Genomic DNA, 18588 nt, shown 5'->3' with positions numbered 1-18588 from the left:
TAACCCAACTATTGTTTAAAAATGACTATATGGCTGGCGCAAAATGAACCCAAAATAGGTTGGAAATTAAAAATCAGACACATAATTACTAGAGGCAACAATAATAATCAAAAGGTGAACATTTATTAATAAGCAATTTAATAAATGTTTATTTTTTAATTATTAATTATTACATTAGTGTTCTTTTTAAGTGAGCAATATTGTAATTTTTAAACAATAGTTGAGTTCAATAAAACTACCCAGCAGGTTGAGTGAAACATTTAAATAACCTTCTTTGATGTGATGTGGCTTCGGATCAAAAATCAGACAGAAAATATATCATTTTAGGCTATTCTGCACAATGAGAAAAGCTATCTCGATTAGCATTGCATTATAAATATAATCTACTATTATGAATACCTGACATGGCGTGAAGAACACAGATAAACCACATATCGTCACGATCGTGTATTTATTACTTTCAAAAGTGACGTTCTGTATGTTTATATCAATGATTATAGCGATGTCTGGTAGCCTCTGTTAGTTCTGTATATGTCACATGACTGCCTCTTGTTCATGATGTATTATTTGTGGACTAAAGGTGCACAGAGCGCCCTCCGGCTTTGGGTATGTGTTGGACACACAGAAGTCAGTGTATACAGCGCTCATATGATGAAAACAGCGCGTTTTGGGTAAAAATTGAATAAATATGACTCATCTGTATAGAAAATTGACATAAACGTATGAAAGTGCATCAATATTTCTCCAAATGTGCATTCTTTTAAGCTAAAAGCCCCGAGGGATGTTATTTTGTGGAGTTTTTTCATGATGATCGTACAGAGTTTTTTTCTCAATGGCTGAAGCTGACGCTCATATTTCAAAGAAAAGGTAACGACTCCGTTTCTCATAACTCCCGACGCATATTAACAAATAACGGTCACTATACGTTGTTGAGTGTAAAATAAAGATTAAAAATTGAAGCTCGAGTCTTAGATCTTTTTAATGATGTATAGTTTGTCAATGTAATTACATTAAATCTAACAGTAAATTTGAGCTAATTTAAACAAAGAAGCTTCGGTGCGTCGGCGTGACAGTGCTGGTTAACAGGTTAACCCAGCTGCTGGGTTTGTCCATTTTTAGCCCAACTTCGTTTTTTTTAAACCCAGCATTTTGTAGAGTTTACCAATAGTAAAACTGACACTCCCCGTTGCAAACACCACTAATAATAGCATAATTGTCAGTAGGCTTCTGAATCTGAGTGTCTCTCACCTGATACGGCTCTATTTAGGCTCTTTAAGGTGAATGTGATTAAGTGATATATAAACACATCTCCAGCCTGAGCTCTGCCTCTTCACTCAATCACTTTAGGAATATACAAACACATGAGAGCAAATGTTTACAGACTATAACAAACAGCCATAGAAGGTAAAGCAACCCAGCATAAACAAAACGCTAAAAACTTGAATTATGCACCACTAGAAACAGCATAAAAACAGCAAATAACAAACGTTACCATCTTCTCCGGGCTTTAATGTCGATGGGTTTGTTGGTAGCAAACGGTGAGCCGCTGGTGGACATGCAGCGATGTTTGGCTAACAGCTCAAGGGAGAGGAGGTCGGTGCGAGTGGGTAAACTCATTTTGACATCAGCTCATCTCTTTCCCCGTCCTCTCTTTATGGACACAGCGCGAGGCAATGTGACACCTGCCGCCGCAGAGACACTGAGCATTCATAGTCATATTCAGACACCTCGCTGAACCTCTAGCCAAACATTAAACCCCGGGAACAGCGCTGATACGCTCTCGTCCAGAGACCTGCCAGTTTACCGCTGGAGCTGCCAACATCTGATAAAACTTATGAGACTTGATGTTTATTGACTGGTTCTTGGAAACCCGACGCATACCTGTCTGTTTGGTGTGACTGTGACACTCTTGCATAGTGACAGACCGATATATGGACCAGGACTGTGGCCATTTTCAGATTATCTATGAAGATATGTAGAATTAGCCATTTTAAGGCTATTTAATCTGCCCACAAGGGATGTGCAAAAAACAAAAAAAAAAAAAAAAAAAACATCGAAATTGTCATCTGAATATGTATGGACAGGTTTTTTCAACAGGCTTCTATTAGGCTTACAACACCGGTTATGAACCCACCATTCAAGCAATTGTCGCCCTGGCGCTAATTTGAAAGCGAAAGTAAAATGCGCACAACCACACAGGCATTCATAACGGTGTGTGTCTACTTGAGCAGAGCGAGAGTTTTCAGGCCCTCTGGGGCAGTTCAGCTGACTTGAGAAAGCAATCCGACCCAATGGACCAACGAAGCAAGCGGTATCATTATCATAATGGCAAAGGTGTTATATAAAAAGCAGCAGTGTCTGATTCTGTGAGTGAGCACATTAGATATTGCAGTTGAAAACCAAAGAGCGCCTCTTTTTCTTAAAATGTTTAATTTAATTGCTCTTCTCTGTGCATTGCAAGAATCCCGACGAAGCCTTGCTTTCCACTCTAACTGCGTTTTATAGGCTATATAATAATGAGAAAACGACGGCTACATTTGTATAGTTTTTGCGTGTGCCGATAGTTACAAATAGAGATCGACCGATATATTGATTTACCGATATTTTCCCCTGATATTTAAGCATTTTAGCATAATCGAATATCGGTTTTGTAATATCAGATTTACCGCTAAACGTTGCCATCTTGTGGGTGTTTTGAGAATTTCACGCAGGATCGCCATTACAGCGCATCTGAGGGGAGACGAGACAACGGCTTGCACAGGTAAAGTATATTTGCCTGCTTTGCTGTAATTAGTAAACTTTTTTTTTTATTTAGTGCATAAATTAGATGTTACATAAATGCCTGAAATGTAGCTAGATTATGCAGCTTGTTTCTAAGAAATAGAGACAAGCTCACGGAGTCACGTAAGATAATCTGTCCTGTCCCAAATAAAGATGTAACTTTGCATGAATTAAATAATACAGCCATGAATGAGCACATGTTGGAAATAAAAGCGCTGAATTTAATTCTATCTCTGTTGTCTGCTTATCATTAGTCTCGTGAAGTTGTCTGCATTCAGCGGGTTGATGCTCAGGAAATGCTCCACGGCCACCGCATTTAACTTTTAACAAGATTCACTTGTTTAAAACACCGTAATTATATAAACATTTACTATATAACCATTAATTCACCAATAAACATCCAAGTAAAAACATCTCTATGGAAATTAATTATTATCTCCATGAGCGATCGCAGTTTGAGTATAGTTCTGTGTAAATGCATCATTAAACAGTGCTTTATCAGCAGATATTTCATAATCTAGAACGACAAAAACATTATTAATAATTCTGATATAACACACCAGTTGAGAAATGCAATAAAATATGATGATTTGTTTATTATATTCCAATATTCCAGAGAATATTATTCAGTTATTTAAGCTTTAGCCTTTAAACTTTAGCCGATTAAACAGCTTATAAATCTACTAAAACTAGTTTAAAATTAAATATTGCATTTCTGCAAAGTTGATATGAGTCCTGTCTTTAATTTATTTTCTCCATTTGAAAACAGACATTCTACATTTGTTTTGCTTATTGTTAACATTTTTGTTGCTGCTGCTGATTTTTATAAATAAAATTATTTTTGTAATATGAAGATTAAAATTAACAAAATCTATTGATGTATAAATAAGATTTGTTTTGTGTTCTACTCAAGGAGGGAATGATTGTTATAAATAAAATGGTTTGTTCAGTTCAGTGGTGTTGTAGTCGTGTCAAAAACAGAAGTGTAACAGTAAATAAATATCGGTTCTGCATATCAGTTATCGGGCACATAAACACACAAATTATCAATATCGGTTCTAAAAAAATCAATACTGGTCCATCACTAGTTACAAATAAACCACAATATGCTCATGGAGTTAACTTGTTAATCATCCTGATGGATGATGCAGAGGAAACTCTGACCAATAAGAAGACAGATTTACTCGCATGTGACTTGCATAAACACATTTTTGTATGCTTTGAAATGCTGCCTGCTGAAAGCTAGCCGAACCAAGAAGAAAATGCAACGTTGTAACAAATTAAGTCCCTGTATCGGAACAAAGCATACAATCTACAGGTCTTAAAATGCCCTTAGGTCATTAAATATATATATATATATATATATATATATATATATATATATATATATATATATATATATATATATATATATATATAGAGAGAGAGAGAGAGAGAGAGAGAGAGAGAGAAAATATTAAGTACTACAGTGTTAATCGGTCATTCTGCTCTCTAGACTGTAGCATATGAAGTAACACTGTTACTAACACTACTGTATGCAGCATGTGTAAAACTGCCATCCTCCTCCTGCAATCACTATGAAGGGAACCGTGAGTGTAAGTGGACAGGTGAATTCATTGTGTTGATTTATGACCATGAGTTCAGTGCTGGTGATGAAAACAGCAGAACAGCAGATGTTTGTGGGAATCATAAAGCCTCTTCCCCTGACTATTAATTTCTCTACAAAACAGAAAACTATGACTAATTCAGGAAAAAAGATCTGGCTTCATTGATCCCATCTGCTCTCAAAGGATTTTGAGGTTGAAACTGATGATTCATTTAGTAGCGGGCTGCTATTGGGTCGTCCCTGGTCAGGTAACCAGGCAGAAAATATGACCGCTGAATATACAGTGGCATTAAATATGAAATCAGGATTAAAATTGTATTATATTTATGAGGATTTAAACCATTCTATGAAAGTAAGGCAAACCCTAATCTGATTCAAATGGACTAAAAAAAGTGCAATTAAACAATATTTTGAAGAAATTAATAATAATAATCAAAATAGTAATAGCTGTTTCAATTGTATGCTTTGGAATAAAACAAAAAAAGAAAATATAATTATTATTAAACGTATCAAAATAAGTTGAACAAATTTAAAATGAAAAAATAAACAATTTATTAGGGCTGCCCCCTAATAGTCGACTAACCATTGGTCGATTAGACGAGGCTTGGTCTTTTATTATTTAGTTAGTCGCAGAAAAAAGAAATCTCGACAGTAAGTGGCGAAGTCACGCAGTCCGTGAGGGACAGATTGTTAACAGCAGGAAATCCAAACATTTGCATATGTTTCATCTTTCATCGATCTCAAATATGGCTTATCACTTGAAAATTGTAAGTAGTAGCAACTTTACATGTCACTCGCTCTAATGTGTTTGTGTGGAGAGCGCGCTTATTGCATGACATGGAGGCGCCGGCGCGATCACTTTTGCATTTTAAAATGCTCCATCATTTTAGTCATACAGAGAAGAGTAATGCAAACTGTAAAGGGTCTACTTTTTCTGTAAACTGACAAATGTTGTGCATTTGTAAAACAATGAAAACAATCAGGATGCGCTTTCTGTCATCTCATTCTCAGTGAATTCGAGCACAAAATGAACCAAAACTCAGCGTATACTTGCTTCACAAACACCGGTGTGCTGTGGAAAGCTTTATGCTTGCGCTTGAGCGCTGATTAGGCTATGTTTTATATATATAGGCAATTAAAAGCTGGTTATTATGATTTATGGCTTATTAATGTAAACACGCTCTTAGTCGACTAATGGTTTAAATGAATGACTACTAGTCGAATAGACAAATCTTTAGTCGGTGGCAGCCCTACAATTTATATAATAATAATAGTGCAAAAGTATGCTTTTAATAAGGTGTCTGCTAAATTATTAATAAAGAGATAAATCAAATTAAATGTAACAGAAAGTGTAAATAAAAATAAAATAAATTGTTATATTTTATTTTACACAAAAATCATAAAAAAAAAAAAATACAAAGTAAAATTTGTGCCTCACATTTTATTATTATTATTATTATTTTTTATTATCTGACCTGGTCCTATCCAGCAGTGTTTGCGTGCACATGCACAGAAAGGAGGTCAGCATTATGCAGATCAGGTGGCGTGGCAATATATCACTTTGTAAACAGCTAGTCTAAACTCCGGCTCCTAACCTCTGCATTTTTCATCAGCACTGTAACCATGGTCCCTGAGGGGCAGACAAACCCTCTACAGGTACAGTCCTGTTGATGTGTGCTTCATGGAAACAAGCAAACTAAATTCTTGCCACATACTAGTTGATGAACATCATAGGCCCGCCCTGCTGTCTGGCTGAACCAATCACATCCCAGGAGTGAAGCTATATACCACAGAGAAATTCTCTTGTGATTAGATGCAAAACATTCTAATGAAGTGTTACTTGTCTGATCCTACCAGAGTGAACACGGTTTAGGGTGCTTGGTGTTAGTAAAGAATGCTGTGTTCCCCTTAAACACCACTAGATGGTGACACTCTCATATCTGATCTCTACAAAGCAAATCTATTTAATGATGTTTGCCAAACTCTGAACATAAGCTAGATTCATAACTAGTATTAGATCACTCAGGTCACACAGGCTGTAGCCAGAAAGGGGTCAAGATGGCCGACTAGTCATTGATCAACCGACTTTGACAATGATTAGTGGTGGGCTTTAAATGGGATGAACTTTGCAATTATTAAAAAAGGATTTTAATGCACTGTGCTTTAGTGAGTTAGACTATCAGCATGCTTAAACCTTTTTAGAGATATTGCATCTGCAAAATCCCTTTTAAAGCATATCCAAGTTAACAGGGAATGTTCTGGAAAGGTTATTCCTGTGTCATTAATAGAATGTTCGTTCAAAGTTATCTCAAAGCGTTAACACAGAAAATTTTATTTATACATTGTTCATGGAACGTGTTTTTTTCTGGAATGTTTCAGTTGGACGTTTATCTAACGTTTTTGAATGTTACTACATGCATCAGAATGTTCAGATAACATTCAAAAGTAATGTTCACATGTTTGAAAAATAATAAAATGGAATGTTTCCTTAACTATGGAAGCTTGTTTCCGCCACTAAATGAAAAAATAAAAAAGGTAATTGCAACTTTATATCTTTTTTTTTTTGTAATTGCGAGTTTTATCACGAAATTGACTTTATATCTCAAAATTCTGACTTTTTTTCACAGAATCGCGAGATTTATAAAGTCAGAATTGTGAGTTATAAAGTCAGAATTGCAAGATATAAAGTGCGAATTTCATGATATAAAGTCTGAATTGCGAGATATAAAGTCTGAATTGCGAGATATAAAGTCAGAATTGCTTGATATAAAGTCAGAATTGCTTGATATAAAGTCAGAATTGTGTGATATAAAGAAAAAATTTTTTTTTTATATTTTTAAAAGTACAGGTTTTGAACATTCAGAAATTTGTTTTTTATAACTTCATGGGAAATGTGAATTTCATCTAATTTTCTACCCAGTTATGTGATTTTATAGTGTGCAATGCTAATCATAAAGTGAGATATTATGTTTGACAACTTAACTTTACAGAAATGATACACCAGCAAATCGAACTTCTAAATTAATCCTCTAAATGTAACATTTTTATTTGTAATTCACATGATTCAGATGGAAATAAACTCTTGGATGAGGTAATGTCAAACATAATATCGACCTTGTTTCGGAAACTGCATTAATCGGATGAATCAGCTTCAACTCGAGATGGCCTCTGGGACACAGATGCTGACCTAGAGACGACAGAGCATTTCTGGAAAAATAAAAGGAGGGAAAACAGACGAGGGCTGGAGGAGCAACGGGCCCCATGTGAGACCTTCTCCTGCCAAGCGGCTCTGTTTGATTGGTCTAATTCAGTGTCTACAGTGGAAACCCAGAGACACACAATCACATCTCCTGCCACCCCTCATTTAGCCCTGGCTTTGCACGGATCCACTCCGCCACCTGTGTCCCAAACCTCTGCACTCGCTCCCTGTCCTCGTCCTGTGCCTTTCCACTGGACACGCTTTACATCAAAGCTGACTGGAGCTTCAGAATTATAAAAAACCCAAACAAACATGGACTATATTTGAGGCTGTTGTTTACACCTGGTATTAACGTCCGTCTCAGATAATCACAAGTTATGGACTAAAAATTTTCTGAATTTTACACTCATTTTTCATGAATTTGAACTGAGGCAGCATACAGTATGCAGAAATGCAATTTGCATTTCAATGTAAGGTAGTAGAATTAAAATGAATTAATATTCAAAGTAATACATATGGCTGTCATTTTTAAACTATGATAGACAGAACGATGGATGGTTGAATGGATAGATAGATAGATAGATAGATAGATAGATAGATAGATAGATAGATAGATAGATAGATAGATAGATAGATAGATAGATAGATAGATAGATAGATAGATAGATAGATAGATAGATAGATGACAGAACAATAGAACGATAGATAAAACAACAGAACGATAGAGATAGATAGATAGATAGATAGATAGATAGATAGATAGATAGAACGATGGACAGATAGATAGATAGAACGACAGATAGATAGATAGATAGATAGATAGATAGATAGATAGATAGATAGATAGATAGATAGATAGATAGATAGATAGATAGATAGATAGATAGATAGAAGGAGAGATAGAAGGAGAGATAGAACAATAGATAGAATGATAGATAGATGGATGATAGAACAATAGAACGATAGATAGAACAACAGAACGATAGAGATAGAACGATAGATAGAACGATAGATAGATAGATAGATAGATAGATAGATAGATAGATAGATAGATAGATAGATAGATAGATAGATGGATGATAGAACGGTTGATAGATAGATAGATGGATGGATGATAGAACGATAGAACGATAGATAGATGGATGATAGAACAATTGTACGATAGAACGATGGAAAGATAGATAGATAGATAGATAGATAGATAGATAGATAGATAGATAGATAGATAGATAGATAGATAGATAGATAGATAGATAGATAGATAGATAGATAGATAGATAGATAGATAGATAGATAGATAGATGTAGGCACTCGTCTCTCACAGAGAACTCTAATCCATCGGCACTTGTAAGTAATAAGTTAATGCGGGTGAATTTAATCAGAATGTCAGCGGGTGAGCGCCTGCGGTACGGTTGTGTCAATACAACAGCTTCCTGAGCGATAAAAGACCCTGAGCTCACTGAGGAGTGCCGTCTGTTCAACTGAGGCCTGTGAACAATGGCTCACTTAAACATGTTTGTCCTGTTGATGGTGAAACTGTGATTTACGACTGGCTGACATCACTGAACAATACACGAGTGAGTTGACTGATGACTTACTTGTGTTATTCTGGACTACATACACATGCTGGAGGGGATGTGTTATGAAACCCTGCTCATGCTCAACCCTGAGGGTCTGATGAAAACAGTAGGCACAAAACAGATCCAGATGTATCAACAGAAGCAAAGTCTTTGGGAATTGGACATCTTGAAAGATCAGCTTGTCCTTTGGAAGCAGCAAAAGCCTTAGGACTGTTGACCCAGGACTGTTTGGGAAGCCCCGTTGGAATGTTTTGCATAGATCAAGTTAACTAGCCTCAGATCCCATCTAACCCTTCCAGACTGAACAGCTTAATAAGAAAGATACACTCTAAAATATGCTGGGTTTAACAATAATTTGGGTAAAACAATCATTTTTAAACAATATTTGAAATTTAATAAAACTACCCAGCAGGTTGGGCAAACATTTAACCCAACCTCTGGGTTAAAACAACCCAATTGCTGGGTTTGTCCCTTTTCAACCCAACTTGGGTTGAAAATTAACCCAGCATTTTTTAGAGTGTAGCATCTATATTATATCTATATTTATCTATATATGTTTAAGGACTCTTCATGGACGCCAAACGGTGGTTTGGTCAAACAGGTACAGTTACGGCCACCAGCAGATACTGTAACACAAGACGACCATCTACTGAGATCACAAGTCACATGATACATGCTTTTAACTTAATAAATGAGTCAGCCTTTCGTTTTACACAGCCATCTTGATATTTTCTTTGCTGTCTTGTTGTGTTGGAGGCGGGTGCTCTAAACTGCCCTAAAATGACAATTACTGCAGTATTTGCATAATATAAAGCAGATGTTACACTCTAAAGAATGCTGGGTTAAAAACAACCCAAGTTGGGTTAAATATGGAAAAACAGAGTGGTTAGGTTAAATGTTTGACCAACCTGCTGGGCAGTTTTATTTAACCCAACTAATGTTTAAAAATGATTATGTATGACTGTCTTTGTAACGAAGCGGGACTGAGGCAGAGATCCATGTGCAGCTTTTATTAAAGTGAGAGTGGTCGTACAGGCAGGGTCAAACAGGAGCAAACAGGAACAGCAAGGAACAGGCAGAATCGTGGTCAAGGAACAGGCAATGATCAGGACAGGCAGATATCACTCACAGGTCGGTATACAAAGCAAGGGTCAGGACAGGCAGCAACGGGTCGATAAACAGGAAACAGGCAGGATCGGTAACGATAAACAGGCAGACAATAAACACAGGGAAACGCTCAGAAATGTCACACTGGGAAAACAAGACTTCGCGGTGAGGTGGTGTGTGTGGAAGTCCTTTATAGTCCAGGTAATGCGTATCAGCTGGGTGTGGTGATTAGTGTGGAGTGTGCATGACTGTATGTGGCAACAGGTGATTGGTGGAGTGAGTGCATGTGATTGACAGGGGGGATGATGGGAAATGTAGTCCGAAACTTGACAGGGGCAGACGGTGATCGTGACATAACGCCCCCCTCCCGGAAGGCGCGACCTCGCGCCGTAGATGACACCAATAAGGGAGGGGGGGTGGGTGCATTGGAGATTAAACAGCTGACAGGAACGGAATCTCCAATGCAGGTTCCAGAACAGCCACGGCAGGTCAGGTGCTACGGGCAGCCACGGCGGGTCAGGTGGCTCGGGCGGCCACGGCAGGTCAGGTGGCTCGGGCGGCCACGACAGTTCAGTCGGCTCGGGCAGCCACGGCAGGTCAGGCGGCTCGGGCAGCCACGGCAGGTCAGGCGGCTCGGGCAGCCACGGCAGGTCAGGCGGCTCGGGCAGCCACGGCAGGTCAGGCGGCTTGGGCAGCCACGGCAGGTCAGGTGGCTTGGGCAGGTCAGGTGGCTCAGGCGGCCACGGCAGGTCAGGTGGTCTGGGCAGTTCAGGGACCGCTGATGACCGCGGCCGTGCAGGGTTCCCACCCACACACTCCCCACCCCTAGGTATACTGCCCCCCCCCAAAAAGTTCTTAGGGATTTCAGCGGGGCCCGTCGCAGGTTCGTGGGCAAGGGGTTCGGGTGGCGGCGGCAGGGCCAGGCGTGTGGGTGAAGCCGTCAGGGCAAGACTCCTGAGTGGCGCCGGGAGGGCTGGAAGCGTGGATGGCGCCGGCAGGGCTAGAAGCGTGGATGGCGCCGGCAGGGCAAGAAGCACAGGTGGCGCCGGCAGGGCAAGAAGCACAGGTGGCGCCGGCAGGGCAAGAAGCACAGGTGGCGCCGGCAGGGCAAGAAGCACAGGTGGCGCCGGCAGGGCAAGAAGCACAGGTGGCGCCGGCAGAGCGAGGAGCACAGGTGGCGCCGGCAGGACAAGACGTTTGGACGTAAGAGGGGGAAGAACAGATGGAGCCTTCCTCCTCCTCCTCCTCCTCTTCCGAGGATGAGGCGATGGTTCACCGACTGGAGCGGTTTCTGGAGCAGACTCACTGGCTGAAGCGGACTCAATGGCTGGAACAACCCCTGCATCCTTGAGCACCGCAGGGGCGGCCATCTTGCCCGTGGGCACTGGCAAAGCAGCCATTTCGTCCATCGCGTCCAGGGTGCATAAGTCCACTGCAACCGGCGAACAAGAGTCCATGGCAACCGGCGAGCTTGAGAGCGTTGAAACCGGCGAGCTTGAGAGCGTTGAAACCGGCGTGTTTGAGAGCGTTGAAACCGGCGAGCTTGAGAGCGTTGAAACCGGCGAGCTTGAGAGCGTAGCAACCGGCAGGTTTGAGAGCGAAGCGGCCGGCTGGCTTGAGAGCGGAGCGGCCGGCTGGCTTGAGAGCAAAGCGGCCGGCTGGCTTGAGAGCGAAGCGACCGGCTGGCTTGAGAGCGAAGCGGCCGGCGGGCTTGAGTGCGAAGCGGCCGGCGGGCTTGAGTGCGAAGCGGCCGGCGGGCTTGAGTGCGAAGCGGCCGGCGGGCTTGAGTGCGAAGCGGCCGGCGGGCTTGAGTGCGAAGCGGCCGGCGGGCTTGAGAGCGAAGCGGCCGACGGAGACTTGGGGATGCCAGCTGCTCGGACTGAAATCAACGGTGGATCGGTCACACTGGAACGCAACCCTCTCCACTCCCGGACTGATCTAGAGACCTGACGTGACTCTGGGCGATCAGTGGCGACGTGACGTTGCTCTGGGCGATCAGCGAAGGCGTGACGTTGCTCTGGGCGATCAGCGAAGGCGTGATGTTGCTCTGGGCGATCAGCGAAGGCGTGACGTTGCTCTGGGCGATCAGCGAAGGCGTGACGTGGCTCTGGGCGATCAGCGGAGATGTGGCTCGGTGTTGTTATGGTGGTAGCCGCCATTTTGTGAATGTCCTTTGGCGCAGCGGCCATTACGTGGTTTATCTCGGTGTCGCATTCCTCCGCGACCCCCACGGTAAACGGAGAACCAACAGTCAATAACACATAGTCCAGGAAATGACTAAGAGAAGAACGGGGTCCCTCACGAATTAATTGTTCTTTGAGTGGTTGGTTGACACCATCGCAGAAAAAGTCAATAAGTGCACAGTCAGGCAGATCTGAATAATATGCAATGTTCAGGTATTCTGTGATGTAATCCTCCAGTGATCGTGTGCCCTGCGTACTCCACAACAATAATTGATTAATGTCCATACCGTGTAGAGATCCTCCGGGAAAGCTGCTGGATCGTGGTGTTGGCGAAGTCTTCTGTAACGAAGCGGGACTGAGGCAGAGATCCATGTGCAGCTTTTATTAAAGTGAGAGTGGTCGTACAGGCAGGGTCAAACAGGAGCAAACAGGAACAGCAAGGAACAGGCAGAATCGTGGTCAAGGAACAGGCAATGATCAGGACAGGCAGATATCACTCACAGGTCGGTATACAAAGCAAGGGTCAGGACAGGCAGCAACGGGTCGATAAACAGGAAACAGGCAGGATCCGTAACGATAAACAGGCAGACAATAAACACAGGGAAACGCTCAGAAATGTCACACAGGGTAAACAAGACTTCGCGGTGAGGTGGTGTATGTGTGAGTCCTTTATAGTCCAGGTAATGCGTATCAGCTGGGTGTGGTGATTAGTGTGGAGTGTGCATGACTGTATGTGGCAACAGGTGATTGGTGGAGTGAGTGCATGTGATTGACAGGGGGGATGATGGGAAATGTAGTCCGAAACTTGACAGGGGCAGACGGTGATCGTGACAGTCTTCAAATGAACCCAAAATAGGTTGGAAATTAAAAATCAGACACACAATTATTACACTACAAAAATGCTGGCTTAAAAACAACCCAATTGGGTTGTTTTAACCCAGCGAATGGGTGGTTTTAACCCAGCGAATGGGCTGTTTTAACCCAGCGAATGGGTGGTTTTAGCCCAGCGAATGGGTGGTTTTAACCCAGTGAATGGATTGTTTTAACCCAACGAATGGATTATTTTAACCCAGCGAATGGGCTGTTTTAACCCAACGAATGGGCTGTTTTAACCCAGCGAATGGGCTGTTTCAACCCATTGAATGGCTTGTTTTAACCCATCGAATGGGTGGTTTTAGCCCAGCGAATGGGTGGTTTTAACCCAGTGAATGGATTGTTTTAACCCAACGAATGGATTATTTTAACCCAGCGAATGGGCTGTTTTAACCCAGCGAATGGGCTGTTTCAACCCATTGAATGGCTTGTTTTAACCCATCGAATGGGTGGTTTTAGCCCAGCGAATGGGTGGTTTTAACCCAGTGAATGGATTGTTTTAACCCAACGAATGGATTATTTTAACCCAGCGAATGGGCTGTTTTAACCCAGCGAATGGGCTGTTTCAACCCATTGAATGGCTTGTTTTAACCCAGCGAATGGGTGGTTTTAACCCAGTTAATCGGTTGTTTTAACCCATCGAATGGCTTGTTTTTAACCCAGTGAATGAGTTGTTTTAACCCAACAAATGGATTATTTTAACCCAGCGAATGGGTTGTTTTAACCCAGTGAATCGGTTGTTTTAACCCATTGAATGGCTTGTTTTAACCCATCGAATGGGTGGTTTTAGCCCAGCGAATGGGTGGTTTTAACCCAGTTAATCGGTTGTTTTAACCCAGCGAATTGGTGGTTTTAACCCAGTTAATCGCTTGTTTTAACCCAGCGAATGGGTTGTTTTAACCCAGCGAATGGGTGGTTTTAACCCAGTTAATCGGTTGTTTTAACCCAGCGAATGGCTTATTTTAACCCACTGAATGGGTGGATTTAACCCAGTGAATGAGTTGTTTTGACTTATTTTGGGTTCATTTTAATCCAGCCATATAGTTATTCTTAAACAATGGCTTGAAATTGGGTTAAAACAACCCAATCGCTGGATTAAAACAACCCAATCACTGGGTTTGTCCATTTTCAACCCAACTTGAGTTGTTTGTGACTCAGCATTTTTTAGAGTGTAGAGGCAACAGTACTGTAATAATCAAAAAGTGAACATTTATTAATACGCAATTTAATAAATGTTTATTATTTAATTATTTAGTAAACATATTAATAAATGTTAGTTTCCAGTCATTTTTAAAAAAATAGTTGAAATAAATAAAACTGCCCAGCAGGTTGGGTCAAACATTTAACCCAACTGCTGGGTCAAAACCTCCCAAATTGCTGGGTTTGTCCATTTTTAACCTAACTTGGGTTATTTTTAACCCAGCATTTTTTAGAGTGCATTATTAAAAATCATTGCAGATGGAACTGATTGCAATGCCAAAGTCATGGGTTTGATTCCCAGAGGATGCATTAACTAATTTAACTTTATCCATTTAGGAGACTCTTTTATCCAAAGCGGCGAACTCATGAGGAAAATCACATGAAATTTGCCATATAGAGTTTAGTATAAACCAGACTAGATTATAAACACACTAGAGCAGAAGTGAAATGCAGAAATTATTTTTCTTTTTAAAAATTTAAATGAACAAATAAATAATTCAGAGTTAAAGTGCTACTGTATATACATTAATCTAATAAAATTAATACATTTAAAGTTTAATGCAAAGTGTCTGCAAAATATATAAACAAATGCAAAACGCCGATCCTTGCAGTATATGAGGTGTCAAATGTGTTTAAAAGGGCCTGTGCAAGGAGAGACAGTGCCAGAGTGGATCTCTTAAAGGTCTTCGGTGGATCAGATTGTCAGTCGAGGCAGGATCAGTTTGATGAATGTGACTATGAATGCTGTAGAACCAGTTTAAATATCTGAGCTAAAATTAGCAACTGAGTTCTGACATCACTTCTGAAGCATTTTCACCTTATAAAGCCTGACATAACAGAACCTTTAGACAACATATTTAAAAAATCTAAAGAAAAAAGTTTGGATGAGTATCATATTTGATACATCAGGCTTTTATGAGCTCATATTCAAGGAGGAAATGTTAACTAAATTTTATTCAGAGGCCCAAACTGAACAAAAATATGCAATTTGGTGCAGATGCTGATATTTACACTTATAGGTCTATGCTGAAAAAGTGAAGAAATGGATTATAACTACAGCATAAATATAATTTAGTACCACAAAATCCTCTTCAAATACAAAATATTAAACAAAAAACATAAATATAGTGCATTAATTTAACTGAAAACCCCAATAAATTGGTAGCGAAGAGCACCAGAGGGTTAAATGCGTTGCCTTTGTTTTATTGTCAAAGCTCTAGTTTTAAAACATATGATGCAATGCAATACAATGATGATTAAGAAAGACATCAACAAATAAGCATTCCTCAAAAGCCGACAGGTTTTATGTTGATCATTCAGAGGCCTTAGAAATTTCCATATCAAATATGATACAACAGGCTTTATAGGGATAAATATCACTCCTTCATTTTCCCTGAAGTCTGCTAAGCCTCATTTGCCATCAAAGGCTGTCGGTTTGTCTTTCCATTTACCCAAGATGCTCTACTCATTACAGCAATGCGGTAAAGACAGACGCCACTCATGCCGGAAGCGTGTCGGTGGCACCCTGTAATAAGAGGGATTCGTTTCTTTCTAATGGCAGGTTTAATTAGTGAGTGCCATGTGGCCGATCACCTGGGATGAGAGAGTTCTGCCAGCTTCAGCGTCTGGACTTCTGTCTCACTCCGTCTCGCTGCTTTAATGATCCTCTCCACAGGAGACCGAGCTTTCGCTCCCTCTGCGCCATCGCATCTCCCAGACCCGTTTGGCAAGAGCAGCGCCGACAGCTCAGATCTGCTCATTGAAGTTTTTTCAGGTACAATTTAGTGGAACGGGCCCTTTTCGACAGCGATCCGAGCAGGTTATTAAAGGGATAGTTCACCCAAAAATGACTCACCCTCAAGCCATCCTAGGTATATATGACTATATTCTTTCAGACGAATACAATCTGAGATATATTTAAAAATATCCTAGCTCTTCCAAGCTTTATAATGGTAGTGAATGGGGGGTGAGATTTCCAAAAAAATGCATCCATCCATCATAAAAATAATCCATATGGCTCCAGGGGGATAATAAAGGCTTTCTGAAGAGAAGTGATGGGTTTTTGTAAGAAAAATATCCATATTGAAAACTTTATAAACTATAATAACTAGCTTCCGGCAGACAACTGTACGCATTGATGTGTGACAGAAGAGTGACCTCTGACCCGACACACTGACGAACGTGGACGCACAGAGGATAGAGCAAAACAAAAACAAGTTTTAAATATGGATATTTTCCATCACTTCACTTCAGAAGGCATTTATTAACCCCCTGGAGCTGTATGGATTATTTTTTATGATGGATGTATGTTTTTTTTCTTTGGGCCTCAAAATCTCGCCCCCCATTTTCTACCATTACAAAGCTTGGCCATTTGCTGGAAGCTAGTTATTATAGTTAATAAAGTTTTAAATATGGATATTTTTCTTACAAACGGCCGTTGCTTCACTTCAGAAGGCCTTTATTAACCCTCAGGCGTCTGAGGCTGATTTGGGGCCTGGAGAAGTTTTGACATGCCCTGACATTTGTGCTTTTTTCAGTTGTTCATAAACATATTAATGGAAAAAGTGTCATTACACTGTATTCAGCACAAACTAGGCTACAATAATATGTGAGGAACATGTATGTACATGTTTGTGTTTTTGAAGGAATAATGTTTATGCGTGGTTACAAGCCAAAAAATATATATTAAATCTGTGTTCACAAGACTTCTGGTTATTTGAGGTTGTAGACTAGAGTTTTTGCTTAAAAATTATCATCCCTACTCCTTCATATAAAACAATAGAGAGATTTAAATTTTCTTAAAACATCTTTGGTCAACAAACACAGTATGCATGGAGGCATGAATCCTCATGTATAATGGGTGATTCTCACCTGAGAAGACAAAATAATCGCATAAAGAGCTCTAATGAGCTGCATAAATAATGAGCTCTTTCAGTCAGGTAGGCTGTGAAAAAACCCTCTGTTGATCATGTCTCAGGTCATCATAATGTAAATCAAACATACAGAAAAAACAACAATACTGTGAAATATTATTACAATTTAAAATAATGGTATTCTATTATTAAAATATAATGCATTTCTATGATACAAAGTGTCTGAATAGTTATGTTACCTCTATGGCATTTCATATAGGCTTTTAGCTTAAAAGCATGCACATTTGGAGAAATATTGATGGATTCTCATGTTTATTTCAATTTTCTATACAGAGGAGTAATATTTATTCAGGATTTATTGTCATTACTATGAACGCTGGATACTGTGATTACAATTCATACTCGCAGTCGGAGGGCGCTCTGTACACCTTTAGTCCACAAATGCCTGAGCACTAAAGAAGAATAGGCAATCCAGGAAATAACCGAACTAACAGAGGCCAGACATCGCTAACTATGGCTATTCAAAACACTTTTCAAGACAATAAATACACGATTGAGACGATGAATGCATGTATTGCCTCTGAATTTGCGTCTGAATAGCGCTGGCTCCGTGGGCGTGGCCGCATTAGCGGATAATGAGCTGAATCACGGATTTCTGACATGGCTCTCTTTTCATACAGATTACATAAACACAGAAGTTTGTTTTTGATTTAATACCACGATTTAAAACCTGACATTTCAACGTTTCTTTAGACACAAGTCTAATTTTTTTGTGATTAGTATTCACTAAGTTAACGTTCATTTTCTGAGAACTATCATATTGGACTTCGTTCAGAGGGAGACGAGAGATCACGCATCATGTTAGTTTTCTTTATTTTGCAAAAAGCATAACATTTTGTTGTTACTCTGAGTGTATACAAATAAAAGAAGATATTCCACAGATTAAAATGGTGTATAGCTCTTAATTGTATGTGCAACATTGACAGAGTATTTTGAGTCTCTTTCACACTGGTTAGAAAAAAAACGCGGTGATCACGCCAGCATGACCGCCGACCCGAGGGAGTTAACCTCCTGGAGTCGTATGGATTATTTTGATAATGGATGGATGGATTTTTTTGGGGCTTCAAAATCTTGCCCCCATTCACTACCATTATAAAGCTTGGAAGAGCTAGGATATTTTTTTATA

The 18588-nt window shown here is 40.1% G+C and overlaps 1 protein-coding gene across 4 annotated transcripts in view; it reads right to left on the bottom strand.

Annotated features, from left to right (window-relative positions):
* Positions 1-18588, bottom strand: part of LOC137028485 (3',5'-cyclic-AMP phosphodiesterase 4D-like) — a 279536-nt gene that overhangs the window by 71662 nt on the left and 189286 nt on the right. The window lies entirely within an intron of this gene.

The sequence above is a fragment of the Chanodichthys erythropterus genome, chromosome 10 (assembly GCF_024489055.1).
Source record: "Chanodichthys erythropterus isolate Z2021 chromosome 10, ASM2448905v1, whole genome shotgun sequence".
In the NCBI taxonomy this organism is placed as follows: domain Eukaryota; kingdom Metazoa; phylum Chordata; class Actinopteri; order Cypriniformes; family Xenocyprididae; genus Chanodichthys; species Chanodichthys erythropterus.
Note: the sequence above shows the minus strand (reverse complement) of the source record. Positions and strands in the feature narration are given on the sequence as shown.